This window comes from Bos javanicus, chromosome 22, assembly GCF_032452875.1.
Source record: "Bos javanicus breed banteng chromosome 22, ARS-OSU_banteng_1.0, whole genome shotgun sequence".
Taxonomy (NCBI): Eukaryota; Metazoa; Chordata; class Mammalia; order Artiodactyla; family Bovidae; genus Bos; species Bos javanicus.
Window position 1 is genome coordinate 58,263,437 of NC_083889.1, and position 21,845 is coordinate 58,285,281.

Consider the following 21,845-nt stretch of genomic DNA (forward strand, 5'->3'; position numbering starts at 1 on the left):
CTCCAGTTTGCTCCGGGGGGGCGCCGAGCCAGGCTTTCACCTGCAGATGTGTCCGAGGGGCTGCGCTGGGGGGGCAGTGGGCACCCCTGCAGCCATGACCTGCTGTCCCGAGCAATCGTGTGGTCAGCAGTGTTGAATCAGAGGGGTCAGGCGAGAAGACAGAGCCAGCAGATCCTTTGGAGATGTGATGTTCCAGTCAGAGTCGCTGTTGGAATTTTGTTGTTCAGTCGCCAAGTTGTGCCCAATACTCTGTGACCCCATGGACTGCAGCACGCCAGGCTTCCCTGTCCTTCACCATCTCCTGGAGCTTACTCAAACCCATGTCCATTGAGTTGGTGATGCCATCCAACCATCTCATCTTCTGTCGTCCCTTCTCTTGCCTTCAAGTTTTCCCAGCACCAGGACACATATTTTGGAATTTTAGGGTCACCGTATTTTGGGGTTGACATCGCAGACTGTTGAGGTTGGGGCTGTAGAATGTTAATGTTTACACTCTCACACTTTAGGTTTGAAATCAAGGTCTTTGGGAGGGAGCGAGGCGTCCAAAGCGGTGGGTTGGAATCCCTGGACGGTGTTGGGATCTTTGCGGCTTTGTGTCATCTCTTTCCCACCTTTGGGGCTGTGTGAGGGGATGAGCTCACCACTCCTTTTGCCCTCAAGGTGCTCAGTCTAGTGAGAGAGGTGGGTAGAGGAGCAAAAATGATAATTCGGGACTGAGCGTACAGGAGACACGCAGCTGTTCAGGAGGCTCATAGGGGCTCAGAGGTGGGAGCAGTTTCTTCTTGGACAAGTCCAGACACCTCTAGGGCAAAAAGGAGGGACCCTTGAGCAGGGCTTTGAAGGATACCTAGGAGTCCTCCACGTGGAAAAGGCAGGCGCGCGGGAGGGAGTTCGGGGAGAAGTCACGGCCGCTGTAAAAGCATCGTGTTGGTCGCTCAGTCGTGTCCAGCTCTTTGTGACCTCATGGACTGTAGCCCCCCAGGCTCTTCTGTCCGTGGAATTCTCCAGGCAAGAATACTGGAGTGGGTTGCCATGCCCTCCTCCAGGGGATCTTCCCAACCCAGGTATTGAACCTGGGTCTCCTGAGTTACAGGCAGATTCTTTACCATCCGAGCCGCCAGGAAAGCTCTACAGGGGCATGAAGTCCTACAAAAGCATGGGCCCTTGGGGCAGACTGCATATACGTGGGAGAGGGGCCCGCCGGTGACGGGGCCGCAGAGAGGCTGGGGTCAAGTGTAGGCCCAGGAGAAAGCATCCCCCTTGGGCTGGCGGTTCTTGCAGAGGCTTTGCAGGAGGGGTGCCGGGGGCAGGTCTCTGGGACCAGGTGGGAAGCAGAGTGCAGGGGGTGGGATGGCAGCGGGTGCCCCAGCCCTGCAAAGCCCACGGGTGGGCAGGGGGCACTGCCATTTAGGGGCCAGAATGGGCGGGAACCCAGCTCGGGTTGCATCTGGGGTGGATGGGTGGGAGCCCACCTCCCTGCAGTCAGGCCCTGGGGCGGGTGGAGACTGGACATGAGGGGTGATGGTTATAAGGGTGCACTTGGACTTGGGAGTGGGGGGCCCCACGAGCAGCAGGTGGGGAAGCCCAGGGACCACGCGTGCCTGGAGGGAGGTTCTGGTTGGAGCCACTTCTGGAAGCCACCAATGGGAGGTGAGAGCCGACGCCCTGGGGTATTAGCAGGACAGGCTAGCCTGAAGATTGTACTGGGAAGGCCCAGAGCCGGGCTCAGCCCTGGGGAAACAGGCACTGGGGCAGGAACGTATGGGCCGCAGAAGACAGGGAGGTGGGCCTTGTGGATGGTCCCTGATCGCTGCGCTTGGAGCCGGCTTTCTGCTGGGGGAATGGGGGTCAGTCTCTGTGCCTCCATGACGCTCCTGCACCGGGCTGGGCTTGCCTCCGAGCCCTCGCTGGACATTAAGCGCCATGCGTGCAGAGGAGCTCTGGAGGCCCTTCCTGGGCGCACGGTGCCTGAGCCCCGTGGAGGCAGCCCTGGGGATGGGGGCCCAGCTGGGATGGGGCTGGCCCCGCTGGAATGTGCCGCTTGCTCCAAGGAAGGTGAGCTCAGGGAGATGGAATTCCACCCGAATGGGAGTCACCTCCCAGTCCCTGCCCAGCCCCTGCCCGCCGAGGGTGCCGGTCTTGTCCCTTCCTGCCCTGCCCCGTCTGGTCTGGGTGCTCCCAGGAGCGGGCTTCCCACCCTGCCCTAAGGCCCGGGAGCCAGGGGATGGCAGGGCGCTGGCCTTGGGTGGCTGGGGCGGGGCCCAGATAAGGCTGCTTAGCTATGCTCCCCTCTGCTGTCCTGAGGGCCACTTGCATATTTGATCGGATGGAGTGGTCAGGTGGCACGCTGAGGGCCTGAGCCCAGCCAGGTCCCGCCTGCCCCGGAGCCGGCCGGCCGCCCAGGCTGAGCTCTGGGGAGGCCTCCGAGGGCCTCTGTGTCCTTCCCGGCTCCAGGTCTGGTGCCCCTGTGGGTTCTTCCCTTTCCAGATGTGACGGCTTCCAGCTGCAGCTTGAGGGAGGTGGACCAAGGGTTGCTGTAGGCAAACCCCGACCCTCCAGGGCTTCCATGTCCTCCACGGCGGGACCCTGAGTGTCAGAGGGTCTTCTAGTTCTGACGTGAGGGGATGGGAGGAGTGCAAGGTGCTTAGGACCGACTGGACACCGGCCGTGTCCCTGGCCGTATGCTCTGGGAGGCCACCGAGCTTGTGTTCCTGCCTCAGGGCCTTGGCACGTGCTGTTTCCCTGGTCTGGAATGCCCTTCCCTCAAACGTCTGCGTAGCTAATTCCTGCTGGTCTCTGCTCAGAGGTCCCCTTCCCTGGGAGTCTCTCCCTGACTTTCCACCCGTCTGTCCACCTCAGCTCTGTTCACTGTCCTGCTTTGTCACATTTACCGCCATGTGAAGTCATCTTATTCACACATCTCTTTATGTCTCTGCTCGCGGCTTCCCTGAATGGCTCAGCGGGTGAAGAATCTGCCTGCAATGCAGGAGACACAGGAGACGTGGGTTTGATCCCCTGGGTCAGGAAGATCCCCTGGAGGAGGAAATGGCAACCCACGCCAGTATTCTTGCCTGAAAAATCCTCTGGACAGAGGAGCCTGGCGGGCTGTGGTCCAGAGGTGTGCAAAGAGTCAGACACGACTGAGTGATGAAGCACACACTTAATGCGTCTGTCCCCCGTCTCCTCCCACTACAACATCAGCACCGCAAGGGCTGGGCGGCCTGAGTTTGCAGCTGTCTCCTCCGTGCCTAGAACGGGGCCTGGCACACAGTAAGTGCTCAGGCAGCGTGTGTGAACTGACAAGTGACGTGCCAGGCATCGCCTCTCACCTGGGGGGATTTCCCAGGCCTAGGGCTGCCAGATAAAGAACAGGCCTCCCAGTCCAGTTCGAGATACTGAAGGGTTTTTTAGTACGAATGTGTCTCCAGTGTTGTGTGGGGCATATTTAGAGCAAACATGTATTCATTGCGTATCTCACAGTAAAACTTCAATGGATTTCTTGCATTTTTACATTAAAATGTTTACGTTGAGATGTCAACCCACGTGCGGTTATAAGAATTCAGAAGGCTCCTGCATGCCCGTTGCTTGGTGTTCCCCGGCAGCTTGTAAAATTAACACGGCATCCCAGCCGGGTGTGGCTCGGCACGGTCAGGACACAGAACGTTCCGTGGTGAGGATTCCTGTGCTTCCCTTTGGCAGCCGGAGCTGCTTCCCTCCTTCCTTGTATCCTCCTCAGCCCTTGTTGTTCAGTCATGCCTCTGTCTTTACCTAAGTGGACTGCAGCACACCAGCCTCCCTGTCCTCCGCTGTCTTCCAGAGTTTGCTCAAGCTCATGTCCGTGGAGTCGATGATGCCATCCAGCCATCTCATCCTCTGTCTCCCTCTTCTCCTCCCACCTTCAATCTTTCTCAGCATCAGGGTCTTTTACAGTGAGTCAGCTCTTCGCATCAGGTGACCAGAGGATTAGAGCTTCAGCATCAGTCCTTCCAATGAACACCCAGGACTGATCTCCTTCAGAATGGACTGGTTGGATCTCCTTGCAGTCCAAGGGACTCTCAAGAGTCTTCTCCAACACCACAGTTCAAAAGCATCAATTCTTCGGCGCTCAGACTTCTTTATGGCCTTCCTAGCCTTTGGCAGCCACTAATCTCTTGTCCATTTCCACATTTTATCATTTCAAGGTTGTTATATAAGTGGAATCACACAGTAGGTAACCAGTTGGCATCGGCTTTTTTCGCTCAGCATAATCGCCTCATGATTCATTCAACTCGTTGCGTCGATGGAGAGTTTGTTCCTTTCTATGACGGAGTGTGGTTTCATGGTATGGAGCCCTTCCCCCATTCAGGGCTGTCTGGGTAGTTTCCGGGCAGGGGCTGTGGCATACGAGGCGGCTGTGAACGCTGGTGGACAGGTTTCGGTGTGAACACACGGTTCCAGGTCTCTGGGGTCGGTGCCGTGGCTGTGTGTTGAGCCTTGTGAGGAAGGCTGCGTGGTCTTAGGTGGCCGCCGGCGTGAGCGTGTTTGACTGCATCCTCTCCAGCACTGGGAGTTGTCACTGGCTTTCAGTTTTGCCGTTTGAGAGGTGGGTGCAGGTCCTCACTGTGGTTTCAACGACTGTTTCCCTCGTCGCTAGTGACGCGGACCGTCTTTCCACGTGTGTATTTGCCAGATGAGCATGCTCTCCCTGGGAATGTCTCTTCGTGCCTCATGCCCATTTCTGATTCGACTGTGTTTCTTGCTGCTGAGTTTTGAGAATTGCTTGTACGTGTTCTGGATGCTAGTCTGTCAGACGCACGGTTTGCGGTGCCCCCTGCTCTGGTTTATGCTTCTCCTTTCCTCCTTTTCGTAGATTCTTTTGCAGAGCAGATGTTTTTAATTTTAATAAGGTCTAATTTATCAGTTCTCCCTTCTACGAATAGTGCTTTTGTGCGGAGAACTCTCTGCTGAGCTCTCGGTCCCGAAAATTTTACCGTTTTTTTCCTCTAAAAGCTTTGTAGTTTTACATTTGAATCTGCCTTTTGTCGGGGGGGCCTTCCTTGGTGGGCTCAGATGGTGAAGAATCTGCCTTGCAGGAGACCCAGGTTCGATCCCTGGGTTGGGAAGACCACCTGGAGAAGGGAATGACTACCCTCTCCAGGTTTCTTGCCTGGGAAATCCCATGGACAGAGGAGCCTGGCGGGTTACAGTCCATGGGGTCGCAGAGAGTCAGACACGACTGAGCGACTTAACATACACACATAGCTTTAAATATTTTTATAACGTATCTGTTCCGAAGTAAAACTCAAAAACCGAAGCCCCTCCTCTGGTCCCCAGCCTCTACTGTCCTGGTCTCCAGACGGCGCTGAGAACTGTGCCATTTAATAAATGAGAGACCCATCACAGAGACCGTGCCGAGGCCACAGGCAGCGGGCGTGGGGGCAGGACGTGCACCCCGGCCCAGCTCAGCACCCGCTTGCTGTGTCGACCCCTCCCCACCCCGTGACCGGCCGAAGCAGGGGGTGGGCTGGACGGGGTGCTGCCGTGGGGCTGGGAGGTCCCCGGGGACAGCCCGCAGGCATGGCCAGGCCGGGACGTGCAGGCCCAGAGGAAGGAGTCAGGCAGGTCCAGAGCGGAAACCGCGAGGAGGGGCTGGAACGGAGCCCGCAGGGGCCTGGGGGGAGGATGCCCGGGAGGCCTGAGGGCTTTTTTCCAGTTCTCCGTGGTGACACAGCAAGGGCAGGGCACAGCCAGGTCCGGTGGGTGATGTTGCCGTGGCGATAGCAGTGGGAGGGGCAGGGAGGTGATGGGGGGCGGGGGCAGCCCCAGCCCTTCCCCGGAGAAGGGAGATGTCTCCGGGACCCCAGCTCCACGGGGCCTGGTCTTCAGCACCCCGCTTAGCCCTGGGTTGCTGAGACACCCCCTCCCAGCCCAGTCCGGGTAGGTAGAGGCAGGCCCAGAGGTCTTGGGAGGAGCTTAGGACCTCAGCCTGAGGCGGGTGACCTTGGGGAGGCTGTCACTGTCCCCCGGTTAGCGAGGGGCCCGGGGTGGGGGCGTGGGGAGGCAGGCGGCAGGACCAGGCAGAGGAGGCTGGGAGGCTGCCGGTTGCAGCTCTGATGATGGGATGAGCCAGAAGGCAGGTGCCTGGTTGCTGGGAGAAGGTGGGGGCCGGGTTCTGAATTCTCGCCAACTTCATCCCCACGGTCCTGTGAGGCTGCCATTCTCCGTTGTCGTCTCCATCTTACAAATGGGGAAACGGGGGCCCAGAGAGGTCAAGACACAACCCAGGCCACATAGCAGGCAGGCACTGCCTTGGCTCTGGATCCGGCTTTTAACCTCTCACGGCTTCTCCTGCCCCAGGACCTCTTGGACCTAGACACGTTTCTCCCCATTTCTTCCATCCCGTGGTTCCAAGACGTTATCCTGAGATTCTCCAGCACCCTGTTTGGGGCACCTCAGATGCTCTGGGGCCCCCACCCCACCAGAAGGCCCCAGTGTTTGAGGTTTGGGGCTCGTAGGTTATTTGGGCACCTCCTGTCCTCTCCTGTCCTGGCCGCTGCAGTGCTGGGGCAGCCTTGCCTTCGTCCTGGGAGAGGACTCTCCTGGGCCATGTGGAGAGGAAGTTGTGCCCATTGTCCGTCGCCAGCAGGAAAGGGGCCTGGGCCATCCTGGGGGTGCAGGACGAGGAGGTGCCAGGGGTACCCAGGCCCGTGCTGGGACTCGGCACACCTCCTGCCATCGTGGGACCTCTGGGATGGCTCAGCCTAGGGAAGCTGGCCAGGGACCCCCATCCTGTCCCCCTGCCAACTCCTCTCGTCTCTCTGGGCAGGCATGAGAACCACCTCAGCACCTCCCAGAGCCCATCCTGGAGGCCAGCGCCCAGTGGGTGCACTCTGCAAGGTGGGGCGACCTCAGTGTGATGCCCGCTGTCCAGAAGGGGTCCTGGAGGGCTCGGGGGTTGCAAGGGCCTGTCCCCTGCCTTCCTGCGCACAGCTGTGGAGCTGAGGGGCTGGGCTGAGGCTGGCTTGGCCTGCTGTGGGGACTGGGCTCTGGAGATGGTGCCCAGCTTTCCTGTTTCTCGGCTGTGTGACCTTGGGCGTCTTAATACGCCTCTCTGTGCCACAGCGTCTCCCTCTGCAAAACGGTGACGATCGCTTCGTATTATGAGGGTTGGAAGAGCAAAGGCATTGAAAGTGCTCCCAGCCCTGCTGTCCTGCATGGCTGCCACGGGCTCCGCGTGGCTGCTGAAGTTTGAATTCATTGCCAATGAGTAAGACAAAGCATGGCCCTCAGTCTGCGTTTCCAGGGCTAGGCAGCCACATGGCTTGTGACTCGGGCAGGAAGGCCCAATGGACAGGCTGGCTTGGGGTGGTGGGCACTGGGCTCATACCTCTGTGTCACTTCTCGGGGGACACAGAAAGGTCTGGCAGCGAGGGGCGCAATCGTGCTGCCTCTCTGGGCCCCAGCCAGCCCAGGACAGGGCCTTGCAGAGGGGCTGTGGGTGGCGGTTCCCTTGGAAGGCGTCCCCAGAGCGGCTGCGGGCCCTCCGGGGGCGGGGTGGGGGGGACACGCATTTGAAACTGGCCAAGGTGGGAGGGGGCGGCCTGGCGAGGCCCCATGAGGCCCCCCAGGCGGGGCGCAGCAGACGGGGCTCAGTTTCAGCGCGGCGAGACCAAGTCAGAAGGCGCCCACCAGGGCCAATTGCCACCTTTGTGCTCTGCAGGGGGAGTGGGACTCAGGGTGTTATCAAATCTGCCCAGGCCGGGGAGGGGGAGCCGAGTGGGGGCGCGGTGGAGGGCTTGGCACCCACGCAGCAGTGTCGCTTGCCCTGATTCTGACACTTGTGTGTCCCTTGAGGAGCAATCAAGGTGCTGTCGTGTCCCCCAAAAGGACCCCTGGGCTGACAAAGGGCTTCTTCAAGCACCCGCCCTGCAGCGCACCTTCGCAACGCGGGTCCTGTGCTCTGTCTACATGAGGACGTCCATTTCACCGGCCTGACCACCTTGGGCGGAGGTGGGGCGGTCCTCATGAGCTCCATTTCGCAGACAGGCAGCCGAAGCCCCGGCTCGAGGGCTGCTGCAGGTCGGGGGCTCACCTGACCTCAGGGCCACCCCGGGACATTGCGGGGAGGGGGCGGGCCAGGCAGCGCCCGCTGGGGGTGGACAGGGCCCACCCAGCCTCCCCTGCTCAGCGCGCCCCTCGCAGGGTCTGTCTCACCCTGTGTGTTGGCCTAGTACCACTGGTCTCCATAAATGAGCCCCTGGCCCCCCAGGGGAGGTGCTGTTGCTCCCATTTTACAGATGGGGAGAGTTGGAGGCACAGGTGGTTAAGGGGTGGACTGAGGTTGCCCAGGCAGAAGACGTGGAAGCAAGCTTCCCTCTCAGCCACCTGCCTGTGCAGCCCACACTCTGCCCGGCCTCTCTGGGTCTCTTCTTAGTGTGTTTGTGTGTGTGTATCTGTGTGAGTCTGTGTGAGTCTGTGTGTGTGTGTCTGTGTGTGTATTTTAGACCTGGAAGGATTGGTAGTAGTTTGAAATAATAATGATTCTAACAACGTTTGTAAAACACTTTATAATTTGCAAAGCCGCCTGGTGGCTCAGGCAGTAAAGAATCCCCCTGCAGTGCAGGAGACCCTGGTTGGATCCCTGGGTCGGGTAGATCCCCTGGAGAAGGAAATGGCAACCCACTCCAGTGTTCTTGTCTGGAGAATCCCAGGGACGGAGGAGCCTGGTGGGGCTGCCGTCTCTGGGGTCGCAGAGTCGGACACGACTGAAGCGACTTAGCAGCAGCAGCAGCAGCAGCTCTGAAGCTCCGTGTGTCCCATGGACCATTTGTGTGGCCCGCTGAGGACTTGGGGAGGAGGTGTGCGGGAACTCGTGGAGATTGGTCACTTCACTGGACAGAGGAGAGGGGGTCGCTAGGGGCAGAGCCCGCTGTGTGGGCCCTCCCTGCTCTGCGACAGGTGAGGTCCCCCTGGGCCTCTTGGGGGTGTCAGAGCAGCTCCCCCAGGAGAGAGCTCTGCCCCGGCCCTTCCCAGCCCGCCCAGAGGTACCCAGGCTCCGCCACAATCCTGGAGCTGCAGAGCTGTCTGTGGAGTCCACTCTCCTGTCCAGACGTCTGTCCAGACTCGAGCCTCAGCTGCCCCTACCCCGCTCCAGGGGGTCTGCTGGCCCGGAGCCCACCCAGCCCAGCCCTCACTGTGGCTGCTTCTCCCACAGACACGCCCCTGCCTCCACCCGCCCACCCACTCGGGGGGAGCAGCCCTGTCCTCCCCACCATCCGGGCCCCAGACCTGGGCTTGGTCCCGACCCCTGCCACTCCCTACATCCAGCACGTCGGGTTCTGCCTTCGTGCGTGGCGTTCGCTGTCCACACCCCATCCCCTCCTCCCTGGCGTAGTGCAGCAGCCACCTCCTAACGCGTCTCCCTGCTGCCAGTGTGCCCGGCAGCCTCTTCAAATGGAAGGTGTTTTTTTAAAATATTTATTGATTTATTTGGGGCTGTGCTGGGTCTCCATTGCTGCGTGTGGCCTTCCTCTAGTTGCAGAGAGCGGGGGCCACTCTCCAGTTGGGGTACGCAGGCTTCTCACTGCCGTGGCGTCTCTTGCTGCAGAGCGTGGGCTCCCGGCGCACGCGGGCCCCCGTCCTTGGGGCTCACGGGCTCTGGAGGGAGCGCTGAGCAGCTGTGGTGCACGGGTTTGGTTGCTCCGTGGCACGTGCAGTCTTCTTGAACCAGGGATTGAACCAAGGTCCCTGGCGTTGCAAGGTGCACTCTTAAACGACTGGACCACCAGGGGAGCCCTTCAAATGTAAGTTACCTTATCCACTCTCCACTCCCAGCCTTACATCAGCCCCCAACTCGCTCAGAGCAGAAGCTGAAGTCTTCACAAACACCAGTGAGGCTGTTCACGACCCGGACCCCGGGGACCCTCTGACCTCATCTCCTCCTTCCCTTTGCTCGCTCTGTTCTGCCTGTGTGAGTGCTTGTGTCTCCTAAGTCACTTCAGTCGTGTCCGCCTCTTGGAGACCCTATGGACTGTAGCCCGCCAGGTTCCTCTGTCCATGGGAGTCTCCGGGCAAGAATCCTGGAGCGGATTGCCATGCCCTCCTCCAGGGGATCTTCCCAGCCCAGGGATCAAACCCTCGTCTCCTGTATCTCTGCATTGGCAGGTGGGTTCTTTACCACTAGCGCCACCTGGGAAGCCCACCCTTATCTACTCCAGGCTCTGCTCTAAGTACCTGATGTATATTAAGTCATAAAAATCTCATAAGAGCCTAGTGAAGCACTATTTTTAAAAACACTGTAGTTGATTTACAATGCTGTGTTAATTTCAGCTGCATAGCAGAGTCATTAGCTTGCATATACACATAGTCTTTTTCGTATTCTTTTCCACTGTGGTTTGAGACATTGACATAGTTCCCCGGGTTACACAGTAGGGCCTTTTTTGTCTCTCCATCCTGTATATAACAGCCTGTGTCTGTTAATCCCAAACTCCCAACCCTTCCCTCCTCCGACCCTTAGCAGCCGCGGCCGTCCTCCGTCTACGAGTCCGTCTCCGCTTCGTGGACCGGTTCACGCGTGCCCTGTTTTAGATCGGACATATAGGTGATGTCATGCGGTGTTTGTCTCTCTCCTTCTGACTGAGGAAGGAAGTACTGTGATCTCCCTTTTACAAATGAGGACACCGAGACACAGAGAGGTTCATTAACTCACCCAAGGTCGTACGCTAAAAAAAAAAAATAGAGAGCCAGGATCTGCCTCGAGGCAGTATGGCTCCAGAATCTACTCTTGCCACAGCTCTTCTCTCCTGCACATTCACTGACTCATTCACTCAGCACAGGTAACACACCTGTTTGCGTCAGATGCGAGATTTTAGCAGCAGATGACTAGAAAATGGCCTTGGCCATCAGGGAGCTCACAGTCGAGTATGAAGTGCAAAACAAATAAATACAGGGAAAAGAAAAATCTGCTTATTCAGCGAACGTTCACTGGCATCTCCTACATGCCAGCCCTCTGTCAGGCGCTGGAGAGCAGAGGGAAGGCACAGCCTGTGCTTCCGAGGTGCTGATGTTCTAACAGCAGAGGGAACGAGTGATTGCCACGTGGAATCATGGCAGCATGAGCTGAACTCATTGAAGGAGGGTGGAGACTGTGGGTCCTGGCAGTAGGAGGTCCCAGCGTCTGGGAGCTGGTTTGTGTGGGCGGGAGACTGAGCAGTTGGGCAGGTCGATTATGTGGATCAGTTCAGGTCAGTCGCTCAGTTGTGTCTGGCCCTTTGCGAGCAACCCCATGGACTGCAGCACGCCACGCCTCCCTGTCCATCACCAACTCCCAGAGGTCAAACTCAAACTTACCAACTCAAACTCATGTCCATTGAGTCGGTGATGCCATCCAACCATCTCGTCCTCTGTCGTCCCCTTCTCCTCCTGCCCTCAATCTTTCCCAGCATCAGGGTCTTTTCCAGTGAGTCAGTTCTTCACATCAGGTGGCCAAGTATTGGAGTTTCAGCTTCAACATCAATGATTCCAATGAATACTCAGGACTGCTCTCCTTTAGGATGGACTGGTTGGATCTCGTTGCAGTCCAAGGGAGTCTCAAGAGTCTTCTCCAACACAGCAGTTCAAAAGCATCAATTCCATATGTGGATAGTTGGATGGATAAGTAGATGATAGGTTGTAGTTGGAAGGATGGTCAGATGAATGGTTAGATGGGTGGACGGATGTGTGATTAGATGGACAGATGTTAAAAGATGGTTAGGTGGATGGTTGAATGGTTGGTTGGATGGATGAATAATATAGACATGGCATGGATATAGACATGGATGAAAAATAACCATGGCACCCTGGCGTGGTTCACTTGCTCCCCAGTTCTATGTTTATGATTAGATGGGTAGATATGAGGAAATGGTTAGATGAATGGATACGTGGATGGATGGATAGATGTTTGGAAGGGTAGGTGGTGCTTGTGGTTTAGTCACTCAGTCGTGTCTGACTCTGCCACCCCGTGTAGCCCACCAGGCCCCTCTGTCCATGGGACTCTCCAGGCAAGAATGCTGGAGTGGGTTGCCATTTCCTTCTCCAGGGGATCTTCCTGCCCAGGGATTGAACCGGGGTCTCCTGCACTGCAGGCGGGCTCTTTACCACTGAGCCACCAGGGGAGGAAAGATAGATAGGAAGTGTTTGGAAGGGTGTTTGGATGAAGAGTTATATGGATATACAGTTGGATGGATGGATGGATGGATGGATATTCGGAAGGAGGCTGTGTTGAAAGGGCGCATGAAAAGCTGAGCTCACCGCTGGCAAGTTGGACATTATCTCAGTGAGATCACAAGACCAGCTGAAAGAAAGAGATGGAAATCCATGCATTCACTCTTTCAACAAATGTTTATCAAGCACGTATTTCTGTGTCTGGTACTGTGTTAAGCTCTGGGATTAAACGGTACTTGCCTTTATGGAGCTGACATTCCAGAGGGAAAGCAGGGGATAAACAAATAATCACATATATATAGACTCTACTGTCAATGTAATGAGTGCTGTGATGAGAAGGGAGAGCAGGGTGAGAGGGCAGAGATGACCGGAGGTGGGGGGGCATTTTCTATTAGGGAGTCAGGGGAGGCCTCTGCTGAACGGGAGGTCAGGAAGCGAGCCGCGCGGGGAACAGCATCCCAGACAGAAGGAACGGCAAGTGTAAGAGCTTGAGGCCAAGAGGCCAGTGTTGCTCACTGACTGAGAGAGACAGGAGGTGAGCTCCCAGGAGGTGTGTTTGGGGTCTGGGGTGGGGGCGATGGGCAGATCACCTCCTGGACTCTGGAAGGAGTGTGTGTGGCACAGCTTCTGTCTCGGAAAACCAAGGGCAAGACTCTGAACCTGGGCTGCTTTGTGCGTAGAGAGGCCCTGCCCTGCCCGCTCCCCTGACAGGTCCCAGCCCTGCTCCTCCTCCAGCCTGGAGGCCCGTCAGCATTTTGATTCCAGCGCCCAGCTCTCCATGGTTTACAGCTCCACCGTGAAACAGCCCTGCGCCCCGGCACCTCGAGTGATTCACTTGCTCACCAGTTCTATATTTAGTGCTGTTGAACACCTCAGGGCCAAGTTTTCAGAGAGAAAAAGGAGAAGGAATTTAGGGAGAGTTGGTTACGTGTTTTATTTATTTATTTTTTTAAACACGCAGATCCATTTTTCAGTTGTTTTCTGAGATTATTTCCCAGCCTTTACCAAGTTACATGGCTTTCCTGATAGCTCAGCTGGTAAAGAATCCACCTGCAATGCAGGAGACCCTGGTTTGATTCCTGGGTTGGGAAGATTCCTGGAGAAGGAATAGGCTACCCACTCCAGTATTCTTGGGCTTCTCTTGTGATTCAGCTGGTAAAGAATCCACCTGCAATGCAGGAGACCTGAGTTCGATCCCCAGGTTGGGAAGATCCCCTGGAGAAGGGAAAGGCTACCCACTCCAGTATCCTGACCTGGAGAATTGCATGGACTGTATACTCCATGGGGTCACAAAGAGTCGGACATGATTGAGTGACTTTTTCAGCAAGTTACAGGATGCCAGCGCATGGTGGATTTGGGAGAGCGCATGGCTCGTTTCAAGGAGAGCCCAGTCCCCGCTTAACTACCCCTTTCTCTTGAAAGTTTGTGTTTGTTCTTGGTGAGAGCCAGCTGGCAGAAAGGACACTACAGACCAAGCGTGTGACTCAGGGGCCGAGAGATTGATTATTTAGTATCCCACGGAACACGGCTGGACTTCAGGCTGTTCGTTCTCAGTCCCCCAAAGCCAAGTCCCCCAGACCCTGGGTCAAGGAGCCCGCAGGGCGTCTCAGATTTTCATTCGCACACACGTCACCTGAGGGGTGTGTGAAGGTACAGCTCAGGAATTCTGACCAGTGCTGTCCAAGAGAAACTAATATGAACCACATACGTAATTTCAATTTTCTAGTAGCCCCGTCAAAAAGGTAAGAGAAGATGACATTAAACTTAATAATATTATTAACATAATATTAACATAAACTTAATAATAATATTTTTAATATGCCCCAAATATTGTCATTTATTTAATACGCAACCAATATGAAAGTGGGCTGCCCAGGTGGCGTTAGGAGTAAAGAACTCGCCTGCCAATGAATGCAGGAGACATAAGAGACGACGCGGGATCAATCGCTGGGTCGGGAAGATGTCCTGGAGGAGGAAGTGGAAACCCACTCCAGTAAGCTTGCCTGGAGAATGCCATGGACAGAGGAGCCTGGCAGGCTACAGTCCAGAGGGTCGCACAGAGTCAGACACGACTGAAGTGACTGAGCACGTGTGCAATATGAAAACACGGGGAGGGTTGACTCACCTTTTCTTCCTGCCCCCTTCCGATAGTGAGTCTTTGAAATCTGGCCCTCACTTTACACTTAGAGCACACCTCTGTTCAGACTAGCCCCAGTTCAGATGCTTGTGTGGCAGGGGGCTCCTCTCTTGGACGGCACAGTCTGTCTTGAGTCCTCTCAGTCCGACTTGAATACCTCTGGTGACAGGGCGCTCACTCCCTCTTGGACATTCACTCCATCCCCACAGACTCTTAGTTGGGAGTTGCCCTCAGGCCAACTGGGAAGAACCCAGCATCACTGCCTGCATTCCCGGACTGGATGGCATCCTCTGCAGGGAATAAACAGTCCTGCCCACGTGCAGAGGTCCCCTCCTCCAGCTCCCCGCTGTGAGCAGGCCCCTCGGGGCCCTACCCCAGCTGTGGTCTCTGCTGTTGTTCCTTCTTGTTGAACCAAGCTCAGGGACTTTAAATGTTGTCCCCCGATCACTCGGCCAGGATGTGGCAGAGCTGGAGCTCCAAGTCAGGACACTGATGCCTCTCCTCTCTGCTGTAAAAGCACCAGGGGCTTGGTGTGACACGGTTTCAATGGACCTCCTGGTCCTCCCTAGCTCCTGCAGGCACACAGGGCCGCCCACTTGCGCTGACAGCCCTCCTGGACCCCAGCACAAAGGGAGCTTCTGCTCTGGGGCGGGGGCGTTCGGGGGCTTCAGTCGTGCCTGGTCACCCGGCGCTGCAGAGCAGTAAGGAGCTGGCTCTCCCCGCACCACGCCCGGCCCCTGGCAGGGGGAGAGCCCCCCCCCGCCACTGCTGCTGGAAACTGCCCTGGGACAGAGATAACCCGGGGTGTTTTTCCCTCTTGTCAGCCTGGAAAAAACCTGCCTCCTGCGGGGACAGGAAAGAGGCGATCTCAGGGGAGGTATCCCCGCGCCGTGGCCCCTGGCCTGGCTGCCGGCAGCAGGGGCTGCAGGCCGGGCCCGCCCGCCTGCCTGGACACCAACACAGAGGGCGCTTCCACTGTGGGACGGGGGCGCTCACAGGGCTTCAGCCGTGCCTGGCCACCCGGGCAGGACCTCGCAGGGGTCCAGGCCCTTCATCTGGGGGTGGCCAAAGGCACAGAGGGTGCCAGGCAACAGGGCCTGGGCCCTGTCCCAGTACTCTGGGGAGTCCGCTCCTCTGTCCTCGGTCCCAAAGCTGCTCCCTGGGCCTTCAGCGTGGTCTTCTGCGGACTAAGTCAGGGGCCTGTCTATTAGACCCCACCATGAAGGAAAAGGCCATCCGGGCTCCTGAGCCAGGCCGCCTTTGTTCATTCACTCACTCATTCATTCACTCATTCATTCCTCACTCGTTTCTTCATTCACTCACTCATTCACTCACTCATTTCTTCACTCATTCATTTCTTCATTCACTCACTCATTTCTTCATTCACTCATTCATTCAGTCATGCATTCACTCACTCATTCATTCACTCATGCATTCATTCACTCACTCACTCATTCATTCACTCTGCAAATGCTTGCTGAGCACCTCGGCCCCCTCTGGATGCCTCCTGAACAGGACAGACGAGGAACCGAGGAGGGGTGCTGCAGGCAGAGGGGAGCGCAGGTGCCGAAGTCCCGAGGGTTGGAGTGGTTCAGAGCGGCCTGGCACGAAATGCACAGAGGGCTTCCCGGAGCCACACAGCCGTCATCACAGTCCATTCTAGAACTCTTTACTGCCTCGAAAGGAACCCCCACGCCTGTCCGTGGTAGCTCCCCGCTCCCCGTCCCCCAGCCCCAGGCAGCCAGCAGTCTGCTTCCGGTCTCTATGGATTCTCCTGCTGCTAAGTTGCTTCAGTCGTGTCTGACTCTGTGCAACCCTATAGACGGTAGCCCACCAGGCTCCCCTGTCCCTGGGACTCTCCAGGCAAGAACACTGGAGTGGGTTGCCATTTCCTTTTCCAATGCATGAAAGTGAAAAGTGAAAGTGAAGTTGCTCAGTCGTGTCCGACTCTTCGCGACCCCATGGACTGCAGCCTACCAGCCTCCTCCGTCCATGGGATTCTCCAGGCGAGAGTGCTGGAGTGGGGTGCCATTGTCTTCTCCTACGGATTCCCCTATCTAGGCCCTTTTGTGCAGATGGAGTCATTACAGTGTATGACCTTAGGGGTCTGGCTTCTGTCACCGAGCATCATGTTGTCAAGGTCCATCCCTGATGTGGCCGGTGTTGGCACTTTGCCCCTTTAGAAAACCGTTCTTAAATTCCTTGGCCGCGCCAGATTTTAGGGGTGGCGCGTGGCTCTTCGATCTTCACTGTGGCGTGCGGGGCCTTTTAGTTGCGGCATGTGGAGTCTAGTGCCCTGCCCAGGGATCGAACCCAGGCCCCCTGCACTGGGAGCTCAGAGTCTTGGCCTCCGGACCACCAGGGAGGTCTCCACCCCGTCCCTTTTTAGGGCTGCGTGACACTCCCCCTGTGGTCCAGGCCACGTCTTGTTTATCTGTCCGTCCGGTGCTGCCGTTTGGGTTGTGTTACCCTCTGGCTGCTGGAGCAGTGCTGTCGTGAACACGCGTGGGCAGGTTTTGCGAGGACGCTCGTCTCTGGTCTGAGTGCTGCACCATCCTTGTGTCCAGGTACCACACGTCCTTGAAGTCCATCCTCTTCGGAGCCATCCCTGAAAGAGCCCAGGTCTCTGGGTCAAGACCAGAAGGAGGGTCTGGATGGACGCAGGCAGGACCTGTGCCCTGGGTGCTCTGGCCCTGCCTCTTTGCGGGGCTGGCTGGGGACAGCAGCCCAGCACGTGCCGTGGACACAGGCTCGGTCTGTGGGGGCTGCCCCTGGAGGGAGGCGAGCGGTTCTCCAGCATCTCTGCTTCCTGGCTTCCCTCTACAGTTGCCCCTGGCTGAGCCACGTCCTCCTCCTCCCCACATCTGATCAGGTCTGTCCTTCGCTTGGTGGCCGCAGGGAGCCGCTGCAATGCCAAGTCCCTGTCCCACAGGAGGCGGGCGGCCGTACAGCTAGACCACTGGCTCCCTCCCCACTTTGGGGCTCCCTGGCTCCCTTCCATGCAGGCCTTCGCCCGTGCTGTTCTCTCCACCTGGCCTACCCTTTCCTCCTCTGCGCCCAGCCTGGCCCTCCTCGTCCCGTGTCAGCTCAGGGGTCATTTCTTCACCCACCCCCACTCCAGCCGGGCCTGCTCTCAGCCATACCCTCAGTTACTGAGCACCGGGCCTGCTCTGGATGCCAGTCTGGGTGCCGGGGCCATGGCAGGAGCGGGCAGACTGAGTCCCTGCCCTTGGGCAGGTGGCGTTCCTGTGGTAAACAAGAGAAGCCGAGGACAGCAATGTGTGCTATGTCAGATACTAATGTCCGCGGGGCTCAAGACGAACCAGGGCAGGGGTCAGGGAGAGTCCTGGCAAAGGTGAGATCTGAGCCTAAGGCCCCCAAGAAGCGGGGGCGGGAGCCGTGGAGAGAGCGGGCCGTGCAAAGGCCCTGAGGCAGGAGCATGCCAGGGGTGTGGGAGGAGCCACAAGGAACCTAGGGCAATCAGGGTGAAGAGAGGAGGTGTGGATGAGGCAAAAGAGGCGGCAGCGACCGCGGGGGTGGAAGAGGGGGACGGGGAACCCACGGAGCCAGCGCTTGGCCAGTAGCCGTTGTCATTGTTCCAGGGTCCTCCCCAACCCCCCCAAACCTAGAGCAGCCAGAACAGCCCCTCCATACTGCACGACAGCCCACCTGACTCAGCTGCTCCCGTTGTCTTGCAAGCACTTTCCAGTCGGGCTGTGGGGGGGCCGGGGCCGCTGCTGGGGGTCCGTGAGCACAGCAGGCACTCCTCTTCAGAGCTGACAGCAGGGGAGGGCAGCGTCAGCCTCGTGCCCGTGTGACAGTCGGGGGCACGGCCGCCTCCCCACCCAGGACGTCAGCTTCTGGTGAGCGAGGCCTGGCCTCTTTCTGCCGCCCGGTCACCGACCTCAGGCCTGCCTGGGGCAGAAATTCAAGAACACGTGCTAGAAAGTTGAAATTAGCGAGTGAGTGAGCGAATGGATGGGCCTCCCTGGTGGCTCAGCGGTAAAGAATCTGCCTGCAATGCAGGAGACACGGGTTCCATCCCTGGGTCAGGAAGATCCCCTGAAGGAGAGCATGGCAACGCATTCCAGCCTTCTTGCCTGGAAAATCCCACGGACAGAGGAGCCTGGCAGGGTGCCATCCATGGGTTTGCAGAGTTGGACAACAACTCAGCGACTGAATGATGGGTGAATGAATGAATGAATGCCAAGGCCAATCCAGTGATGTCAGAAGTCGGGAGGAACATGTTTCTGTGGCTCCGCTCACTCCCATCAGCCTCCTTGCCCCGCACCCTATAGTGGGGGGTACCTGACTGCCTTACTTGGGGCCACAGTCCACGCCCCAGGGCACCGAGCTTGCACAGGAGGTGGTGACACGCGTGCTCTGAATGTGTGAGAGACAAGTCAAGAAAGAGACGAGTCTGCAGTGAGGGCCGTCTGTCCCCGAGAAGCAGCTCCTCCCAGACCCCTCCGTGGGCAGAGGCTGGCAGGCCCCAGGCCCCAGGCTTCAGCTCCAGGACGACAGGGAGCCAGGGGTGGCGTCTGAGCGGCTGTCACCCGGCCAACATCACTTCGGCAGGTCCCAGTCCAGACCTGGGAGCGTCTCCCTCGGGGACAGGACTGACGCTGCTCGTTCTGAGGCCCTGGCCAGAGTCCGCGCCCCTCCCCAGGCCGACCCAGCCGCATTCCAGCAGCTCTGCTTTGTGGAACTCGGCCTCCCCAGCCATCCCCACCGGAGGCAGGCAGGAATCCTTGCTTGGAGTCAGCGCATCCAGAGTGACTCAAAGAATGTGACCAAGGAGAAAATACTCCACGTGTTTACCAAAAAAAAAAAAAGCTGTCTTTCCCCACCTTTCATCTGAGTCGCCCAGAGGAACACAGCTGCAGCTGAGTGAAGTGAAGCTTTTCTGTTCATGATGGATCGACGTGTGGGGAGGAGGGGCAGTGGAGAAAGGAGTGGGAGTTGGGGGGCGGGGGGCAGGGGATGGGGGTGCTGGCAGCCCCCTCCCAGGGCGGCGCTCATACCTGTGGCACCTCCTGTGTCTGGGGGGTGGCGTCCTGCCCACGGGTTCCACGGTACCCTAGATCAGGGTCCTCGGAAAGGGTCCCCGACGTGGACACTCACCCGCCGTGCATTTCCCGGGAAGCGGGAGAGAAGCCAGGCGAGGATGCCATGTCTACAGAGACTCCAGTGGGTCCTGGGAGTGGCTCTGGGCTCCAAACGTCCCTTTAGCATCGTCCCCAGAGGGAGGCAAGGGACCCAGCATCAACCAGGCACTGGCCACGGCCGCCCTGACGAGGGCCCGCGAGCTCGGTGCGGGGGCTCCTTCGTGTGCTGAGTCCCATCAGTCGTCTTGGACTCTTCGCAACCACATGGACCACAGCCCCCAGGCTCATCTGTCCAGGGGATTCTCCAGGCACGAATACTGGAGTGGGTGGCCATGCTCTCCTCCAGGGGGTCTTCCCAGAGGATGATTCCAGGAGGCTGTGGGCCTCACAGGCTGACACCCTGCGCAGCTGGTTGGTGAGTGCTCAGTCCTGGAGGAGGGCCTGGGTGGGTGCCGTGGCATCACTGCACTGTCCAGCCCTGTGACTATGGCCCAGGGGGACAAGGCCGACCCGGCACGCATGTCTTCCTTCCTTCTGTTCAGCTGTATCCTACAGCCCGACAGTCCGGGTTCACACCAGCCCAGCGCTGCCCACCTATGATGGCCCTGGCGCCTCTGCTTCCTCCCCTGGAGAGTGGGGGTGATGAGGATGAATGTGCCTGGTGGGGTCACTGGGCAGCTTCAGCAAGTCGCTGTCTGTTGCGCGCTCAGGACACCAGCCGATGCTGTCAGCGGCTTGGACTGGAGTCGGGCACCGTGGTGCCTGCCCTCCAGGGAGGTGCTCACAGTCCGGCGGGAGGAAGGGGTGCGCAGACGGGAAGTTGTGACCCCGGGCAGCTTGTCATGGAGTGGGCATGGGGCCCGGATGTGGGCAGTCGTCCCTACGCTCACCCTCGGGCGACGCAGGGACTTCGTGCCTAAGCGCCTGGCAACACGGCTGCCCTTCTGAGGGCTCCTTGGACCCGGCACCTCGCTGTGGGTCACTGGTCCTGATGCAGCCACCATGGGCCGTGTCCCCTCGAACACAGAGACAGAACCGAAGCCTGTTCTGTCTTTGGGGTGGGGCCTGGTGGACGGCACAGTTGGGGAAACACAGGGGAATTGAATGAAGGGGCTACTTACAGGCGCGGGCGGCATCAAGGCGCCTCAGCACCCGGGCCGGTGACCGGGGCTCCCCCGACTGGGCCTGGCTGGAGGCTGGGCACAGGGCGTCTGTGGGTGCAGCCTACACAGGTTGCCCTTGGGGGATGGAGAAGGGGGCACAGAGGTGCCCGGCACACCCAGGCCCTCTGCCTTGACTCCAGCGGGGGCCCCACCTTGTCGGGCTCCCTAGGAAGTAGGCACGGGGTGCCCGGCACAGGGCGTGGCCCTAACACACACAGCGAGGGACACCTTGGATCACGCGCAGAGGCGGAGGGGCCCGTGCTGGCCTCCCTGCAGCAGGCCGTGTGGGTCACACGCTGCCTGGAGACGGGCAGCTGGGGCCCGGGGACCATCCCCGTGCCCACGTCCCCTCCCTTGGTCCAGCCCGGCCCTGGGAGAGGAGGCCTCCGCACCCAGCAGCTCTGCCCCCTGCTCTCTGCTCCCCTCAACTGGTGCGGCCTCTCCCAGGTGGTCGGCTGCCTTGGGGGAGCTTGGAGAAGGTTCCGAAGCCAGGTCTCCTGCTGGAAGGGAGTGGCTGGGGTCTGAGCACGGGAGGAGGCACAGTGTCCACACGGATGATGGGCAAGGATGCGGCAGGGGCCAGAGCAGACGGCGTGCGGGGAGGAGGCGGCGATCGTGGGGGTGCACCCGGGCAGGCGGCAGCAGCTGGGCGTGGGGTTCCGACAGGAGAGGTGCCTGGGTGTGGGAGGAGGCGGGAGGGAGGGGCCGGGCCGCGGTGGGCACTCACAGTGCCCCCCACCCCGGGGGGGATGGTCACCCCCTCACTTCTGTCTCTGCTCCTGCACCAGCCAGAGCTTGCCTCCTGCCCCAGCGACACCTGGGAGAATGTGCCCGTCTCGTCCCTGTGTCCCTGTCTTCTCTCTTGGGAAGTCCCCTCTGGGGCCTTCGTCCTAGAGGCAGAGGAGACCGGGGCCCAGAATAGGAAAGGGACTTGCCAGCAGCCACACAGCAACGTAGGGGCAGAACCAAGACTTGGGCCTGCCTGCTCCCTCCACCCCACGACCCTGCCCCCCACCCTGTGCCAGCTCAACCCAGCATTCATTGTGCAGAACAAAGAAAACTCGAAAAGGTTTTTTTAAAAAATATTTATTTGGCTGCACTCGGGATCTCTGATCTTCCCTGTGGAGTGAGGGATCTTTAGCTGTGGCGTGTGAACACTTGGTTGCCACCTGTGGGATCTACTTCCCCCACAAGGGATCGAACCCAGGGCCCCCTGCATTGGGAGCTCAGCATCTTAGCCAACAGGCCACCAGGGAA

The 21,845-nt window shown here is 58.7% G+C and overlaps 1 protein-coding gene across 1 annotated transcript in view; it reads left to right on the forward strand.

The window, feature by feature from the left end:
- The window catches only part of WNT7A (Wnt family member 7A), a 63,271-nt gene that overhangs the window by 24,121 nt on the left and 17,305 nt on the right, over positions 1 to 21,845 (forward strand). The window lies entirely within an intron of this gene.